At 55.6% G+C, this 15,079-nt stretch overlaps 1 long non-coding RNA gene across 1 annotated transcript; it reads left to right on the forward strand.

The window, feature by feature from the left end:
- The first annotated feature begins 11,988 nt into the window (after positions 1-11,988).
- LOC138243240 (uncharacterized) lies at positions 11,989-12,913 on the forward strand. Its single transcript, XR_011192061.1, has 3 exons — positions 11,989-12,062; positions 12,331-12,494; positions 12,623-12,913. It is a non-coding gene; the product is annotated as an uncharacterized lncRNA (long non-coding RNA).
- The last annotated feature ends 2,166 nt before the right edge of the window (positions 12,914-15,079 follow it).

The following is a 15,079-nucleotide window of genomic DNA, read 5'->3' on the forward strand; positions in this document are numbered from 1 at the left end:
CCTAACACCCCTGAGCTGGGTTACAGGGTAAGACAGCTTCTTACTGTTGGACACACCTGTCCACACTCTTACTGGACACACTGGACACACTCGCCTGTCCAGACTCTTAATGGACACACTGTAGAGACACACCCACCTGTCCAGACTCTTACTGGACACACTGTACACACTCACCTGTCCAGACTCTCACTGGACACACTGGACACACTCACCTGTCCAGACTCTCACTGGACACACTGTCCACACTCACCTGTCCAGACTCTCACTGGACACACTGTCCACACTCACCTGTCCAGACTCTCACTGGACACACTGTACACACTCACCTGTCCACACTCTCACTGTCCACACTCACCTGTCCAGGCGTAGTCTCATCCCCCCTGCGTTGTGTCTCCCCCTCTCCCCGCTGGACAGAATCCCGAGGTGTCTTCGTGTCTCCCCGAGCTCGTCCAGAAGCTGGAGAGGGCGGCCGAGCTGCATCTGGAGCTTCCAGAGTCGCCCGGCTCGTCCCGCTCGGGCTCGCCCGGCTCGTTCCGCTCGGTGTCCCCCCCCTCCTCGCCCGAGAGCCCCCTCCGCCCCCCGCCCCCGGCCCCCCCCTCCGGCCCCCTCAGGCCCCTGACCGCCCCGCCCCGCCGCCCCCCCTTCCTCGCCGCCATGCCCCTCGAGCCCCCCCTGCTGCCCGGGGCGGTGCCCCTGCCCCTGCCCCCACCCGTCCTGCCCCCCATCGCCCGCCCGGCCCCGCCAGGCCCCGCCTGGGGCTCCCCGGTGCGGAGGGCAAGGAGAGAGGCGGAGATGTCTGACGAGGCAAGTGGGGCAGAGTCTGTCCGTCTGTCCTTCTGTCCGTCTGTCTGTCCGTCCATCTGTCTGTCTGTCTGTCCATCTGTCCGTCTGTCTGTCCGTCTGTCTGTCTGTCTGTCTGTCCATCTGTCTGTCTGTCTGTCTGTCCGTCTGTCCGTCTGTCTGTCTGTCTGTCTGTCTGTCCATCCGTCTGTCTGTCTGTCTGTCCATCTGTCCTTCTGTCCTTTTCTCTGTCCATCTTTCCTTCTGTCCCTTTCACTGTCCTTCTGTCTTTCTGTTCTTTTCTCTGTCCATCTGTCCTTCTGACTTTCTGTTCTTTTCTCTGTCCATCTGTCCTTCTGTCCATCTGTCTTTCTGTCCGTCTGTCCGTCTATCCTTCTATTTTTCTATCCATCTGTCCTTCTGTCCTTTTCTCTGTCCATCTTTCCTTCTGTCCATCTGTCCCTTTCACTGTCCTTCTGTCTTTCTTTTCTTTTCTCTTTCCATCTGTCCTTCTGACTTTCTGTTCTTTTCTCTGTCCATCTGTCTGTCCGTCCATCTGTCTGTCTGTCCATCTGTCCCTCTGTCCTTCTGTCCTTTTCTCTGTCCATCTTTCCTTCTGTCCATCTGTCCCTTTCACTGTCCTTCTGTCTTTCTGTTCTTTTCTCTGTCCATCTGTCCTTCTGACTTTCTGTTCTTTTCTCTGTCCATCTGTCCTTCAGTCCATCTGTCTTTCTGTCCTTTTCTCTCTTTCTGTCCATCAGTCCATCTGTCCTTTTCTCTGTCTTTTTGTCCGTCTGTACTTCTCTCTTTTTGTCTTTCTGTCCTTCTGTCTGAGTCTCTGTGTTTGTCCCTCTCTCCCTGTCTCTCTCCCTGTGTCTCTCCGTGTGTCTCCCTGCTCTCTGTCTGTCCTGCGTTGTCCCAGCTGGGTCTCCCTCCCTGTGTCTCCCTGCTCTCTGTCTGTCCTGCGTTGTCCCAGCTGGGCCTGTCTCCACGGCTCTCTGCCTTCAGCTCTGTTCGCCGATGTCCCGCCAGCCCGTCTCTCTCTCAGCCTGTCTCTTGACTTGCAGGAGGAAGAGGAGGTGGAGACAGCTCCTCCGGCAGGAGAGAGGAAGGAGGTCAGTGCTGGTCCCACCCTGCCCCCTGTCCTGTCTGTGGTGGAGTTTCGCCGTCTTGTCTGTCCCTGGGTCTCAGTGTCTCTCTCTCTTTCAGCCCTGTCTGTCAGTGTCTCTCTCTCGGCCTGCTGTCTGCCTGTCCCTGCCTCTCTGTCTCTCTCTCTCTTTCAGCCCTGTCTGTCAGTGTCTCTCTCGGCCTGCTGTCTGCCTGTCCCTGCCTCTCTGTCTCTCTCTCTTTCAGCCCTGTCTGTCAGTGTCTCTCTCCTCCTCCTCTCTGTCCTCAGTGTGTCTCTCTCCTCCTCCTCTCTGTCCTGTGGTGTCCAGGCAGTGTGTCTCTCTCCTCCTCCTCCTCTCTGTCCTGTGGTGTCCAGGCAGTGTGTCTCTCTCCTCCTCCTCCTCTCTGTCCTGTGGTGTCCAGTGGGTCGGTATTAGTGGGCTACACCCAGGCTCACTCCCTGCGAGTGTGATCTCAGCAGAGTCTCTGTACTCTTGGGACACTTGACTCACCCGTCTCTGTCTTTCTCTCCCTGTGCTGTCCCTCTCCTGCCCCCTCTCTCCCTCCTCGGACTCCAGCTGGAGGAGGTCCAATCACCACCTCCTGTGAGACAGAAGAAAAAGAAGGTGGGTGATGCTCTGATCCTCTCTTTACTCCTGTCCAGTGTCCAGTGTCTGTATGAACCCTTCTCTCTCTCTCAGTGCAGTGTTCATGTCCTGGAGTGTCCAGTCGGTGTGTCTGTATGAACCCCTCTCTCTCTCAGTGCAGTGTTCATGTCCTGGAGTGTCCAGTCAGTGTGTCTGTATGAACCCCTCTCTCTCTCAGTGCAGTGTTCATGTCCTGGAGTGTCCAGTCAGTGTGTCTGTATGAACCCCTCTCTCTCTCAGTGCAGTGTTCATGTCCTGGAGTGTCCAGTCAGTGTGTCTGTATGAACCCCTCTCTCTCTCTCTCAGTGCAGTGTTCATGTACTGGAGTGTCCAGTCAGTGTGTCTGTATGAACCACTCTCTCTCTCTCAGTGCAGTGTTCATGTCCTGGAGTGTCCAGTCAGTGTGTGTGTATGAACCCCTCTTTCTCTCAGTGCAGTGTTCATGTACTGGAGTGTCCAGTCAGTGTGTCTGTGTGAACCCCTCTCTCTCTCTCTCAGTGCAGTGTTCATGTACTGGAGTGTCCAGTCAGTGTGTCTGTGTGAACCCCTCTCTCTCTCAGTGCAGTGTTCATGTCCTGGAGTGTCCAGTCAGTGTGTCTGTGTGAACCCCTCTCTCTCTCTCTCTCTCAGTGCAGTGTTCATGTACTGGAGTGTCCAGTCAGTGTGTGTGTATGAACCCCTCTCTCTCTCAGTGCAGTGTTCATGTACTGGAGTGTCCAGTCAGTGTGTCTGTATGAACCCCTCTCTCTCTCAGTGCAGTGTTCATGTACTGGAGTGTCCAGTCAGTCAGTGTGTCTGTGTGAACCCCTCTCTCTCAGTGCAGTGTTCATGTACTGGAGTGTCCAGTCAGTGTGTCTGTATGAACCCCTCTCTCTCTCAGTGCAGTGTTCATGTACTGGAGTGTCCAGTCAGTGTGTCTGTATGAACCCCTCTCTCTCTCTCAGTGCAGTGTTCATGTCCTGGAGTGTCCAGTCAGTGTGTCTGTATGAACCCCTCTCTCTCTCTCAGTGCAGTGTTCATGTCCTGGAGTGTCCAGTCAGTGTGTCTGTATGAACCCCTCTCTCTCTCTCAGTGCAGTGTTCATGTACTGGAGTGTCCAGTCAGTGTGTCTGTATGAACCCCTCTCTCTCTCAGTGCAGTGTTCATGTACTGGAGTGTCCAGTCAGTGTGTCTGTATGAACCCCTCTCTCTCTCAGTGCAGTGTTCATGTCCTGGAGTGTCCAGTCAGTGTGTCTGTATGAACCCCTCTCTCTCTCTCTCAGTGCAGTGTTCATGTACTGGAGTGTCCAGTCAGTGTGTCTGTATGAACCACTCTCTCTCTCTCAGTGCAGTGTTCATGTCCTGGAGTGTCCAGTCAGTGTGTGTGTATGAACCCCTCTTTCTCTCAGTGCAGTGTTCATGTACTGGAGTGTCCAGTCAGTGTGTCTGTGTGAACCCCTCTCTCTCTCTCTCAGTGCAGTGTTCATGTACTGGAGTGTCCAGTCAGTGTGTCTGTGTGAACCCCTCTCTCTCTCAGTGCAGTGTTCATGTCCTGGAGTGTCCAGTCAGTGTGTCTGTGTGAACCCCTCTCTCTCTCTCTCAGTGCAGTGTTCATGTACTGGAGTGTCCAGTCAGTGTGTGTGTATGAACCCCTCTCTCTCTCAGTGCAGTGTTCATGTACTGGAGTGTCCAGTCAGTGTGTCTGTATGAACCCCTCTCTCTCTCAGTGCAGTGTTCATGTACTGGAGTGTCCAGTCAGTCAGTGTGTCTGTGTGAACCCCTCTCTCTCAGTGCAGTGTTCATGTACTGGAGTGTCCAGTCAGTGTGTCTGTATGAACCCCTCTCTCTCTCAGTGCAGTGTTCATGTACTGGAGTGTCCAGTCAGTGTGTCTGTATGAACCCCTCTCTCTCTCTCAGTGCAGTGTTCATGTCCTGGAGTGTCCAGTCAGTGTGTCTGTATGAACCCCTCTCTCTCTCTCAGTGCAGTGTTCATGTCCTGGAGTGTCCAGTCAGTGTGTCTGTATGAACCCCTCTCTCTCTCTCAGTGCAGTGTTCATGTACTGGAGTGTCCAGTCAGTGTGTCTGTATGAACCCCTCTCTCTCTCAGTGCAGTGTTCATGTACTGGAGTGTCCAGTCAGTGTGTCTGTGTGAACCCCTCTCTCTCTCTCTGTGCAGTGTTAATGTACTGGAGTGTCCAGTCAGTGTGTCTGTATGAACCCCTCTCTCTCTCAGTGCAGTGTTCATGTCCTGGAGTGTCCAGTCAGTGTGTCTGTATGAACCCCTCTCTCTCTCAGTGCAGTGTTCATGTACTGGAGTGTCCAGTCCGACTCTTAACGTGACTCTCCTGTCTCTGCTTCAGAAGCGCTGGTGCGCCCTTCTTAACTCCCTGAGCTGCGTGTCGGTGGAGACAGAAGACCAGGACGAGCCGATGGAGGTGGCGACCGTAGCTCAGGAGAGGAAGAGCGAGGGAGAGGAGGAGCTGGCTGCCGGGAAGGACAAGAGGAGGAAGAGGAGGTGCAGGTGAGCAGACAGGGGGGCGCCGCCTGGTCGTGTCTGTGATTCAAAGAGGAGTCTCCTCTTGCTGTTTGATGTCATGGTGACGTCTGTGTCTGTGTCCCTCACACCTGCAATAACAATATTCTTTCCAGGTTCCTTTCCTGGTTCTGTGCCGGCTAAGATCTGGACTGGACTGGACTGGACTGGAGTGGACTGGACTGGACTGGACTGGAGCTGAGGGACACCAGACGGGACTGGACAGGAGCCTAGGGACACCAGACTGGACTGGACCGGAGCTGAGAGACACCAGACTGGACTGGACTGGAGCTGAGGGACCCCAGACTGTGCTGGACCGAAGCTGAGGGACCCCAGTCTGGACTGAAGCTGAGGGACACCAGACTGTGCTGGACCGAAGCTGAGGGACCCCAGTCTGTGCTGGACCGAAGCTGAGGGACCCCAGACTGTGCTGGACCGAAGCTGAGGGACCCCAGTCTGGACCGAAGCTGAGGGACACCAGACTGTGCTGGACCGAAGCTGAGGGACCCCAGTCTGTGCTGGACCGAAGCTGAGGGACACCAGACTGGACTGGACTGGAGCTGAGGGGCCCCAGACTGGACTGGACTGGAGCTGAGGGACCCCAGACTGTGCTGGACCGAAGCTGAGGGACCCCAGTCTGGACTGCACTGGAGCTGAGGGACACCAGACTGGACTGGAGCTGAGAGACACCAGACTGGACTGGACTGAAGCTTGTAATTTTTATTCTTTTGTTAAGGATCAATAAAAAAAAAATTAAAAAAAATCTGTTTAGCTTTTGGTTTTTTCCCTCCCCCCCCCCAAGGTTGCTGCTGGGAGAGGTGTTAGTAGGGCCAGCAGGGGGCGCTCTCACCCTGCGGTCTGTGTGGGTCCTGATGCCCCAGTATAGTGACGGGGGACACTGGACTGTAAACAGGCGCTGTCCTTCGGATGAGACGTCAAACCGAGGTCCTGACTCTCTGTGCTCATTAACAATCCCGGGGTGTTTCTGGAGAAGAGTAGGGGTGTTACCCCAGTGTCCTGGCCTGATTCCCCCCCTGGTCTTGACCCATCATGGCCTCCTTATCACCCCCCTCTCTGAACTGGCTCCATCCCTCTGCTCTCCTCCCCACTGAGAGCTGCTGTGTGCTGAGCGGATTGGAGCATCATCCAGGTGGGGGCTGCACACTGGGGGGGCTGGAGGGGATCCCCCTGACCTGGGAAGAGCTCTGAGTGGAGGGTCCAGACTTATTAATTATTATTATTATTCGTGCTGCACTGGGCTTCAGTCCTGGCAGTGAGAGGGGGACTCTGTGATCAGTACAGATACTTATGACTGTATAATAATACACAATAGAAATGGAAACAGGGTAGCGCTGTAGTCTCTTCGAAACGTTTTGAACTGTCAGAAGAAGTTCTCACAGCCCGGACTCGTGAAGGTACAGGTCTTCTCCCTTCGGCCGGAGCAAGGTGTATCGTGTCCTGGTGACTTCTCCCGTTTTGAACGGAGTTTAATGTTGCGTTTCTACTTTATTAGAGAGAGGCACTGAACATCCTGTGATGGACTGGTGTCCTGTCCAGGGTGTGTGAGTGTGTGTGTGTCCTGTGATGGACTGCTGTCCTGTCCAGGGTGTGTGAGTCTGTGTGTGTCCTGTGATGGGCTGGTGTCCTGTCCAGGGTGTGTGAGTGTGTGTGTGTCCTGTGATGGACTGCTGTCCTGTCCAGGGTGTGTGAGTGTGTGTGTGTGTCCTGTGATGGTCTGCTGTCCTTTCCAGGGTGTGTGTGTGTACTGTAATGGACTTATATCCTGTGAAGGACTGCTGTCCTGTCCAGGGTGTGTGTGTGTCCTGTGATGGACTGGTGGATCACAATATTAATTCTCCTCCTTGATTCCCTCCTTCATCGCCAGAGTGAAAGCGGGACACGGCAGTAAAAGCTCAGCCCTGCGGGTGGTGGTCCTCTCGGCCACACGGGGGCGCTGTGGCCCCACGGGGGGGGGTTATGTTCAAGTCCCGCTGGGAATCGCACCGACGCGGCGGAGTTCGTGAACGTCCCAGACACCAAGAAAACGAGAGAGAGAGAGAAAAGGTCGTTTTCGGGGTTCAAGAAGCAACCCCGAGATTCAGGGAGTTTCCCCGCTGAGCTTACTCTGCCGAAAACACGCAGGTTTTATTTTTTTCCCGTGCCCCCCCCCCACACACACAGCCCGTTTCTGTAGCATGAAGTTGTGTTTTTTTGCGAGGCGGTCGGTGAGGAGCGAAATTTTATTTATTTTTTTCCCACGGTCTGAAACAGAAACGGCCGGGTGGTGTTGTAGAGAGGTCGACGTGCCTGGGTTTCCTCGTCTGCGAAGCCCGTTTTTTTTTTTTGGGGGGGGGGGGGTCGTGAGGTCCCACGCAGCGCTCGGAAAAGAAAATGGCGTTTCTTTTCCCCGCAGGACAGGGGGGTACCCGTGTTTTTTGGAAGTGGCGTGGCCCGAAATTTCCGCCCTTGGGCGCTAGAGGGGGGTGGAGGTTGGTCTTTCTTTGATTTGGGGGGGGGGGGTCTAATTTCACTGAACCAAACCCCACGGAAACCCGTGTTGGACGTGGGGGTGCTGAATGCGCCCTCGACGTGATGTTGTCTTTAAATTCAAGTGCAGCTTTTGTAACCCTTGGGCCGGAAACAGCTGGACCCGTTTCCCCTGCCTGTCCGAGGTGGCGACTACCGGGGTCGTGAAGGGACACCCGGCTGGCCGCCGAGAGTTGGAAAAATAAAATGTCCACCCAAAAAAAAACAGCAACCGTGAAAAATGTCGGCCATTTTTGTTTCGCGGCCGAGCCGTGAGCGCGTTTGGGGTGACGTCACGGAGGCGTCACAATGAGCCGCATGACGTCACAGAGCGGCGGATTCTAGCGGGGGGGCGGCGCCGGAGCCCCATGAGCTCAGAGGAGTGAAGAGAGAAGAGGAGGAAAGCGCTATATAGTCCTTTCTCAACACGTGTTTCTTCCAATAAAGTTACTTCGACTTAGATCGTTAGTTTCATCTTCAGAATCGCTCTTCAGAATCCCCGTGAAATCGGTAAGTCAGTCAAAAGTGCCGCTGGCGAGAAATAACAAAATAAGTGGAGAAATAAGTTGTTTTTTTTTACCGTTACTCAACTCTTATGGGTGTGATCGTGCTGTAAAAAGATATTGAGAGGAGGTGCAACTCTACACAGAGAGTGGTGGGGGTGGGGAACAAGCTGCCCAGCCCTGTGGTTGAAGGCGATACCCTGGCTTCTCTCCAGACACAGCTGGGTGAGCTCCTCCAGTCAGGACAGGAGGCTCTTCTGTACACAGAGGGGGGCGGGGGTGTGGAACAAAGCTGATACCCTGGCTCCTGTCCAGACAGAGCTGGTTGAGCTCCTCCAGTCAGGACAGGAGGCTCTTCTGTACACAGAGGGTGGCGGGGGTGTGGAACAAAGCTGATACCCTGGCTCCTCTCCAGACACAGCTGGGTGAGCTCCTCCAGTCAGGACAGGAGGCTCTAGTGTACACAGAGGGTGGTGGGGGTGGGGAACAAGCCGCCCAGCCCTGTGGTTGAAGCCGATACCCTGGCTTCTCTCCAGCCACAGCTGTGTGAGCTCCTCCAGTCAGGACAGGAGGCTCTACTGTACACAAAGAGTGGCGGGGGTGTGGAACAAAGCTGATACCCTGGCTTCTCTCCAGACACAGCTGGGTGAGGTCCTCCAGTCAGGACAGGAGGCTCTTCTGTACACACAGAGGGGGGCGGGGGTGGGGAACAAGCCGCCCAGCTGTGTGGCTCCGCCCCCTCCCCTCCCCTCTGTGACTCTGCTTGTCTCGGCAGGACGATGGACCAACAGAGATGCCGCACGGCCGTGCGCGGTCGCAGCAGGACCCAGGCCCGGCGAGGCGTCGTAAGTCCACCCCTCCCGCCCGCCGTCCAGCGTCCAGCGTCCAGGCCTCCTCCGACTGGCCTCTCCGCCCCCAGCAGAGCTCACTGTATTATAATAATAATAATAATAAACTTCACTGATAGAGCACCTTTCACACACATAGCAGCGCAAAGCGCTTGACAGACCAGGTCTCACGATAACACCTCCAGACGAGGAGAGACACTTCCAGTGGTGATCTTGACTGAGGACACGCCTCGGCTCAAGAGACAGGGTCGCAGGTCCATTATAGCCTTCTGAGAGCACAGATTGCCTCTGAACGTCCCAGACTCTTACTGGACACACTGTAGAGACTCACCTGTCCAGACTCTCACTGGACACACTGTACACACTCACCTGTCCACACTATCACTAGACACACTGTAGAGACTGCCCAAGGCCCCTAGTCGCGACACGACTGGGCTGGGCTATTTGGTCAGAGCTATCTCGGAGATGGGCTGTTTGGTGTCTTCACAGGTCACACCGGTCAGGCCGAACCCGGACTGGCAGCGGGAGAGGTCCCGGCCCAAGTCCCGGTGCTTTTCCGTAAGTCTGACCCGATCGCCTTCCGCGAGACTGGACCGGCCGCCCTGTGGTGGGCCCGGTGCCCCACATCTACCCTACAGCTCCCCACACTGACCCCTAAACTTCCAATACCCTACAGCTCCCCACACTGACCCCTAAACTCCCGATACCCTACAGCTCCCCACACTGACCCCTAAACTCCCGATACCCTACAGCTCCACACTCTGACCCCTAAACTTCCAATACCCTACAGCTCCCCACACTGACCCCTAAACTCCCGATACCCTACAGCTCCCCACACTGACCCCTAAACTCCCGATACCCTACAGCTCCCCACTCTGACCCCCACAGTCCTGATGGCCGAGAGGTCTCTGCTTGCTGTAGTGATTGAGTGAGCTCTGTGGACCTGACCTCTGTCTTATGTCCTCGTTTCCAGCGTCTCCTAGTGGTCCGGCATTTCACACGACCTGAAGGTGAGATCTGGGGAGGAGACAGAGCACCCCCTAACACCCCTGAGCTGGGTTACAGGGTAAGACAGCTTCTTACTGTTGGACACACCTGTCCACACTCTTACAGGACACACTGGACACACTCGCCTGTCCAGACTTTTACTGGACACACTGGACACACTCGCCTGTCCAGACTCTTACTGGACACACTGTACACACTCACCTGTCCAGACTCTTACTGGACACACTGTACACACTCACCTGTCCACACTCTCACTGGACACACTGTCCACACTCACCTGTCCAGACTCTTACTGGACACACTGTACACACTCACCTGTCCAGACTCTTACTGGACACACTGTACACACTCACCTGTCCAGACTCTTACTGGACACACTGGACATACTCACCTGTCCAGGCGTAGTCTCTGCTCCTCATCCCCCCTGCGTTGTGTCTCCCCCTCTCCCCGCTGGACAGAATCCTGTGGTGTCTTCCTGTTTCCCCGAGCTCGTCCAGAAGCTGGAGAGGGCGGCCGAGCTGCAGCTGGAGCTCCCAGGGTCGCCCGGCTCGTCCCGCTCGGGCTCGCCCGGCTCGTTCCGCTCGGTGTCCCCCCCCTCCTCGCCCGAGAGCCCCCTCCGCTCCCCGCCCCCGGCCCCCCCCTCCGGCCCCCTCAGGCCCCTGCCCGCCCCGCCCCGCCGCCCCCCCTTCTTCCCCGCCATGCCCCTCGAGCCCCCCCTGCTGCCCGGGGCGGTGCCCCTGCCCCTGCCCCTGCCCCCGCCCGTCCTGCCCCCCATCGCCCGCCCGGCCCCGCCAGGCCCCGCCTGGGGCTCCCCGGTGCGGAGGGCAAGGAGAGAGGCGGAGATGTCTGACGAGGCAAGTGGGGCAGAGTCTGTCCGTCTGTCCGCCTGTCCGCCTGTCCGTCTATCCTTCAGTCCATCTGTCCCTCTGTCCATCTGTCCTTTTCTCTGTCCTGTCCTTCTGTCCTTTTCTCTGTCCTTCTGTCTTTCTGTTCTTTTCTGTGTCCATCTGTCTTTCTGTCCTTTTCTGTCTTTCTATCCATCACTCTATCTATCCTTTTCTCTGTCCATCTGTCCTTCTGTCCATCTGTCTTTCTGTCCTTTTCTCTGTCTTTCTGTCCTTTTCTCTGTCTTTTTGTCCATCTGTACTTCTCTCTTTCTGTCTTTCTGTCCTTCTGTCTGAGTCTCTCTTTTTCTCTGTGTCTGTCCCTCTCTCCCTGTCTCTCTCCCTGTGTCTTTCCATGTCTTCCTGCTCTCTGTCTATCCTGCGTTGTCCCAGCTGGGTCTGTCTCCCTGTGTCTCTCCGTGTGTCTCCCTGCTCTCTGTCTGTCCTGCGTTGTCCCAGCTGGGTCTCTCTCCCTGTGTCTCTCCGTGTGTCTCCCTGCCTGTCTGTCTGTCCTGCGTTGTCCCAGCTGGGTCTCCCTCCCTCCTCTCTCTCCGTGTGTCTCCCTGCTCTCTGTCTGTCCTGCGTTGTCCCAGCTGGGTCTCTCTCCCTGTGTCTCTCCGTGTGTCTCCCTGTCTGTCTCTCTGTCTGTCCTGCGTTGTCCCAGCTGGGCCTGTCTCCTCTGCTCTCTGACTTCAGCTCTGTTCGCCGATGTCCCGCCAGCCCGTCTCTCTCTAAGCCTGTCTCTTCACTTGCAGGAGGAAGAGGAGGTGGAGACAGCTCTTCCGGCAGGAGAGAGGAAGGAGGTCAGTGCTGGTCCCACCCTGCCCCCTGTCCTGTCTGTGGTGGAGTTTTGCCGTCTTGTCTGTCCCTGGGTCTCAGTGTCTCTTTCAGCCCTGTCTGTCAGTGTCTCTCTCGGCCTGCTGTCTGCCTGTCCCTGCCTCTCTGTCTCTCTCTCTTTCAGCCCTGACTGTCAGTGTCTCTCTCCTCCTCCTCTCTGTCCTCAGTGTGTCTCTCTCCTCCTCCTCTATGTCCTGTGGTTTCCAGTGGGTCAGTATTAGTGGGCTACACCCAGGCTCACTCACTGCGAGTGTGATCTCAGCAGAGTCTCTGTGCTCTTGGGACACTTGACTCACCTGTCTCTCTCTTTCTCTCCCTGTGCTGTCCCTCTCCTGCCCCCTCTCTCCCTCCTCGGACTCCAGCTGGAGGAGGTCCAATCACCACCTCCTGTGAGACAGAAGAAAAAGAAGGTGGGTAATGCTCTGATCTTCTCTTTACTCCTGTCCAGTGTCCAGTCAGTGTGTCTGTATGAACCCCTCTCTCTCTCAGTGCAGTGTTCATGTCCTGGAGTGTCCAGTCAGTGTGTCTGTATGAACCCCTCTCTCTCTCAGTGCAGTGTTCATGTCCTGGAGTGTCCAGTCAGTGTGTCTGTATGAACCCCTCTCTCTCTCAGTGCAGTGTTCATGTACTGGAGTGTCCAGTCCGACTCTTAACGTGACTCTCCTGTCTCTGCTTCAGAAGCGCCGATGCGTCTTTTTGATGTCCCTGAGCTGCGTGTCGGTGGAGACAGAAGATCAAGACGAGCCGATGGAGGTGGCGGAGCCTGTAGCTCAGGAGAGGAAGAGCGAGGGAGAGGAGGAGCAGGCTGCCGGGAAGGACAAGAAGAGGAAGAGGAGGGGCAGGTGAGCAGACAGGGGGGCGCCGCCCGGTCATGTCTGTGATTCAAGGAGGAGTCTCCTCTTGCTGTTTGATGTCATGGTGACGTCTGTGTCTATGTCCCTCACACCTGCAATAACAATATTCTTTCCAGGTTCCTTTCCTGGTTCTGTGCCTGCTAACATCTGGACTGGACTGGACTGGACTGGACTGGACTGGACTGGAGCTGAGGGACACCAGACGACTGGACTGGAGCCTAGGGACACCAGACTGGACTGGACCGGAGCTGAGAGGCACTAGACTGGACTGGAGCTGAGGTACACCAGACTGTGCTGGACCGAAGCTGAGGGACCCCAGTCTGGACTGAAGCTGAGGGACCCCAGACTGTGCTGGACCGAAGCTGAGGGACCCCAGTCTGTGCTGGACCGAAGCTGAGGGACCCCAGTCTGTGCTGGACTGAAGCTGAGAGACACCAGACTGGACTGGACTGGAGCTGAGGGGCCCCAGACTGGACTAGACTGGAGCTGAGAGGCCCCAGACTGGACTGGACCAAAGCTGAGGGACCTCAGGCTGTGCTGTACCGAAGCTGAGGGACCCCAGTCTGTGCTGGACCGAAGCTGAGGGACCCCAGACTGGACCGAAGCTGAGGGACCCCAGTCTGTGCTGGACCGAAGCTGAGGGACCCCAGACTGTGCTGGACCGATGCTGAGGGACCCCAGTCTGGACTGAAGCTGAGGGACCCCAGACTGCACTGGACTGAAGCTGAGGGCCCCCAGACTGGACTGATGACCTTTTGTTAAGCATCAATAAATTTTTTTTTTAAAAAATCTGTTTAGCTTTTGGTTTTTTCCCTGCCCCCCCCCCCCCCCCAAAGTTGCTACTGGGAGAGGTGTGAGTGGGGCCAGCAGGGGGCGCTCTCACCCTGCGGTCTGTGTGGGTCCTGATGCCCCAGTATAGTGACGGGGGACACTGGACTGTAAACAGGCGCCGTCCTTCGGATGAGACGTCAACAGACGTTAATGAGACTCATTAACAATCCCGGGGTGTCTCTGGAGAAGAGTAGGGGTGTTACCCCAGTGTCCTGGCCTGATTCCCCCCCTGGTCTTGACCCATCATGGCCTCCTTATCACCCCCCTCTCTGAACTGGCTCCATCCCTCTTCTCTCCTCCCCACTGAGAGCTGCTGTGTGCTGAGCGGACTGGAGCATCATCCAGGTGGGGGCTGCACACTGGGGGGGCTGGAGGGGATCCCCCTGACCTGGGAAGAGCTCTGAGTGGAGGGTCCAGACTTATTAATTATTATTATTATTATTTGTGCTGCACTGGGCTCCTGTCCTGGCAGTGAGAGGGGGACTCTGTGATCAGGACAGATACTTATGACTGTATAATAACACACGATAGAAATGGAAAACAGGGTAGCTCTGTAGTCTCTTCGAAACGTTTTGAACTGTCAGAAGAAGTTTTCACAACCCGGACTCGTGAAGGTACAGGTCTTCTCCCATCGTCCGGAGCAAGGTGAGAGGCCACCCCCTCGGGGCGCAGTATCCCCGATGCACCACCCAAAACGACACACACTTCTGTGACGATTGGGAGACCCCGGTTCGACCAGCCCCTGCGGTGGAGGAAACGACCCGCTGGAGAGAACACGCAGACTCCACACAGAAGGGTCACCTCGTCATTTATTCCAACAGCAAAACAACACCAGAGAGAAACGGTCTCCGAAAGAGAAGCGTACACCGGGAAAAACACGACAGGGTCATTACAAATGGGAATAGGAGTTCTTTTTTTCTTTTCCGGACGTCAGCTGTATCGTGTCCTGGTGATTTCTCCCGTTTCGATCAGAGTTTAATGTCGCGTTTCTGCTGTATTAGAGAGAGGCACTGAACTTTGGGGAACGTGACATCCACCCAGTATTACTAGTAGATTGATAAATGTAAATGTTCTTTTTCCCCCTGTATTATACCTCGCGAAATATAACGATGGCCAACTCCTTAAGTCGAAATTTAAGCCCTTTTCACGCTACAAGACTCCGGACGTTTCCTTTTTTGTCCTCTTTGGCCTCCAAAATAAAAAAAAACTGGGATCCATCGTGGCGTTGCCAAATTAAAACGTCAAGCACTTTTCGGGCTTTCGGAACTGTTTGTGTGGAGTCTGCATGTTCTCCCTGTGTTCTCCGGGTCCAAAGACAGGCTTTTGGGCTAATTGGCTTCTGGGAAAACTGGCCCTGGTGTGTGTGTGTCCTGTGATGGACTGCTGTCCTGTCCAGGGTGTGTGAGTGAGTCTGTGTGTGTCATGTGATGGACTGGTGTCCTGTCCAGGGTGTGTGAGTGTGTGTGTCTGTGTGTCCTGTGAGGGACTGGTGTCCTATCCAGGTTGTGTGTGTGTGTGTCCTGTGAGTGACTGGTGTCCTGTCCAGGGTGTGTGAGTGTGAGTGTGAGTGTGAGTGTGTGTGTGTGTGTCCTGTGAGTGACTGGTGTCCTGTCCAGGGTGTGTGAGTGTGTGTGTGTCCTGTGATGGACTGGTGTCCTGTCCAAGATGTGTGAGTGAGTGTGTGTGTGTCATGTGATGGGTGTGTGAGTGTGTATGTCTGTGTGTCCTGTGATGGACAGATG

Source organism: Lepisosteus oculatus, chromosome 14 (assembly GCF_040954835.1).
Source record: "Lepisosteus oculatus isolate fLepOcu1 chromosome 14, fLepOcu1.hap2, whole genome shotgun sequence".
NCBI lineage: Eukaryota > Metazoa > Chordata > Actinopteri > Semionotiformes > Lepisosteidae > Lepisosteus > Lepisosteus oculatus.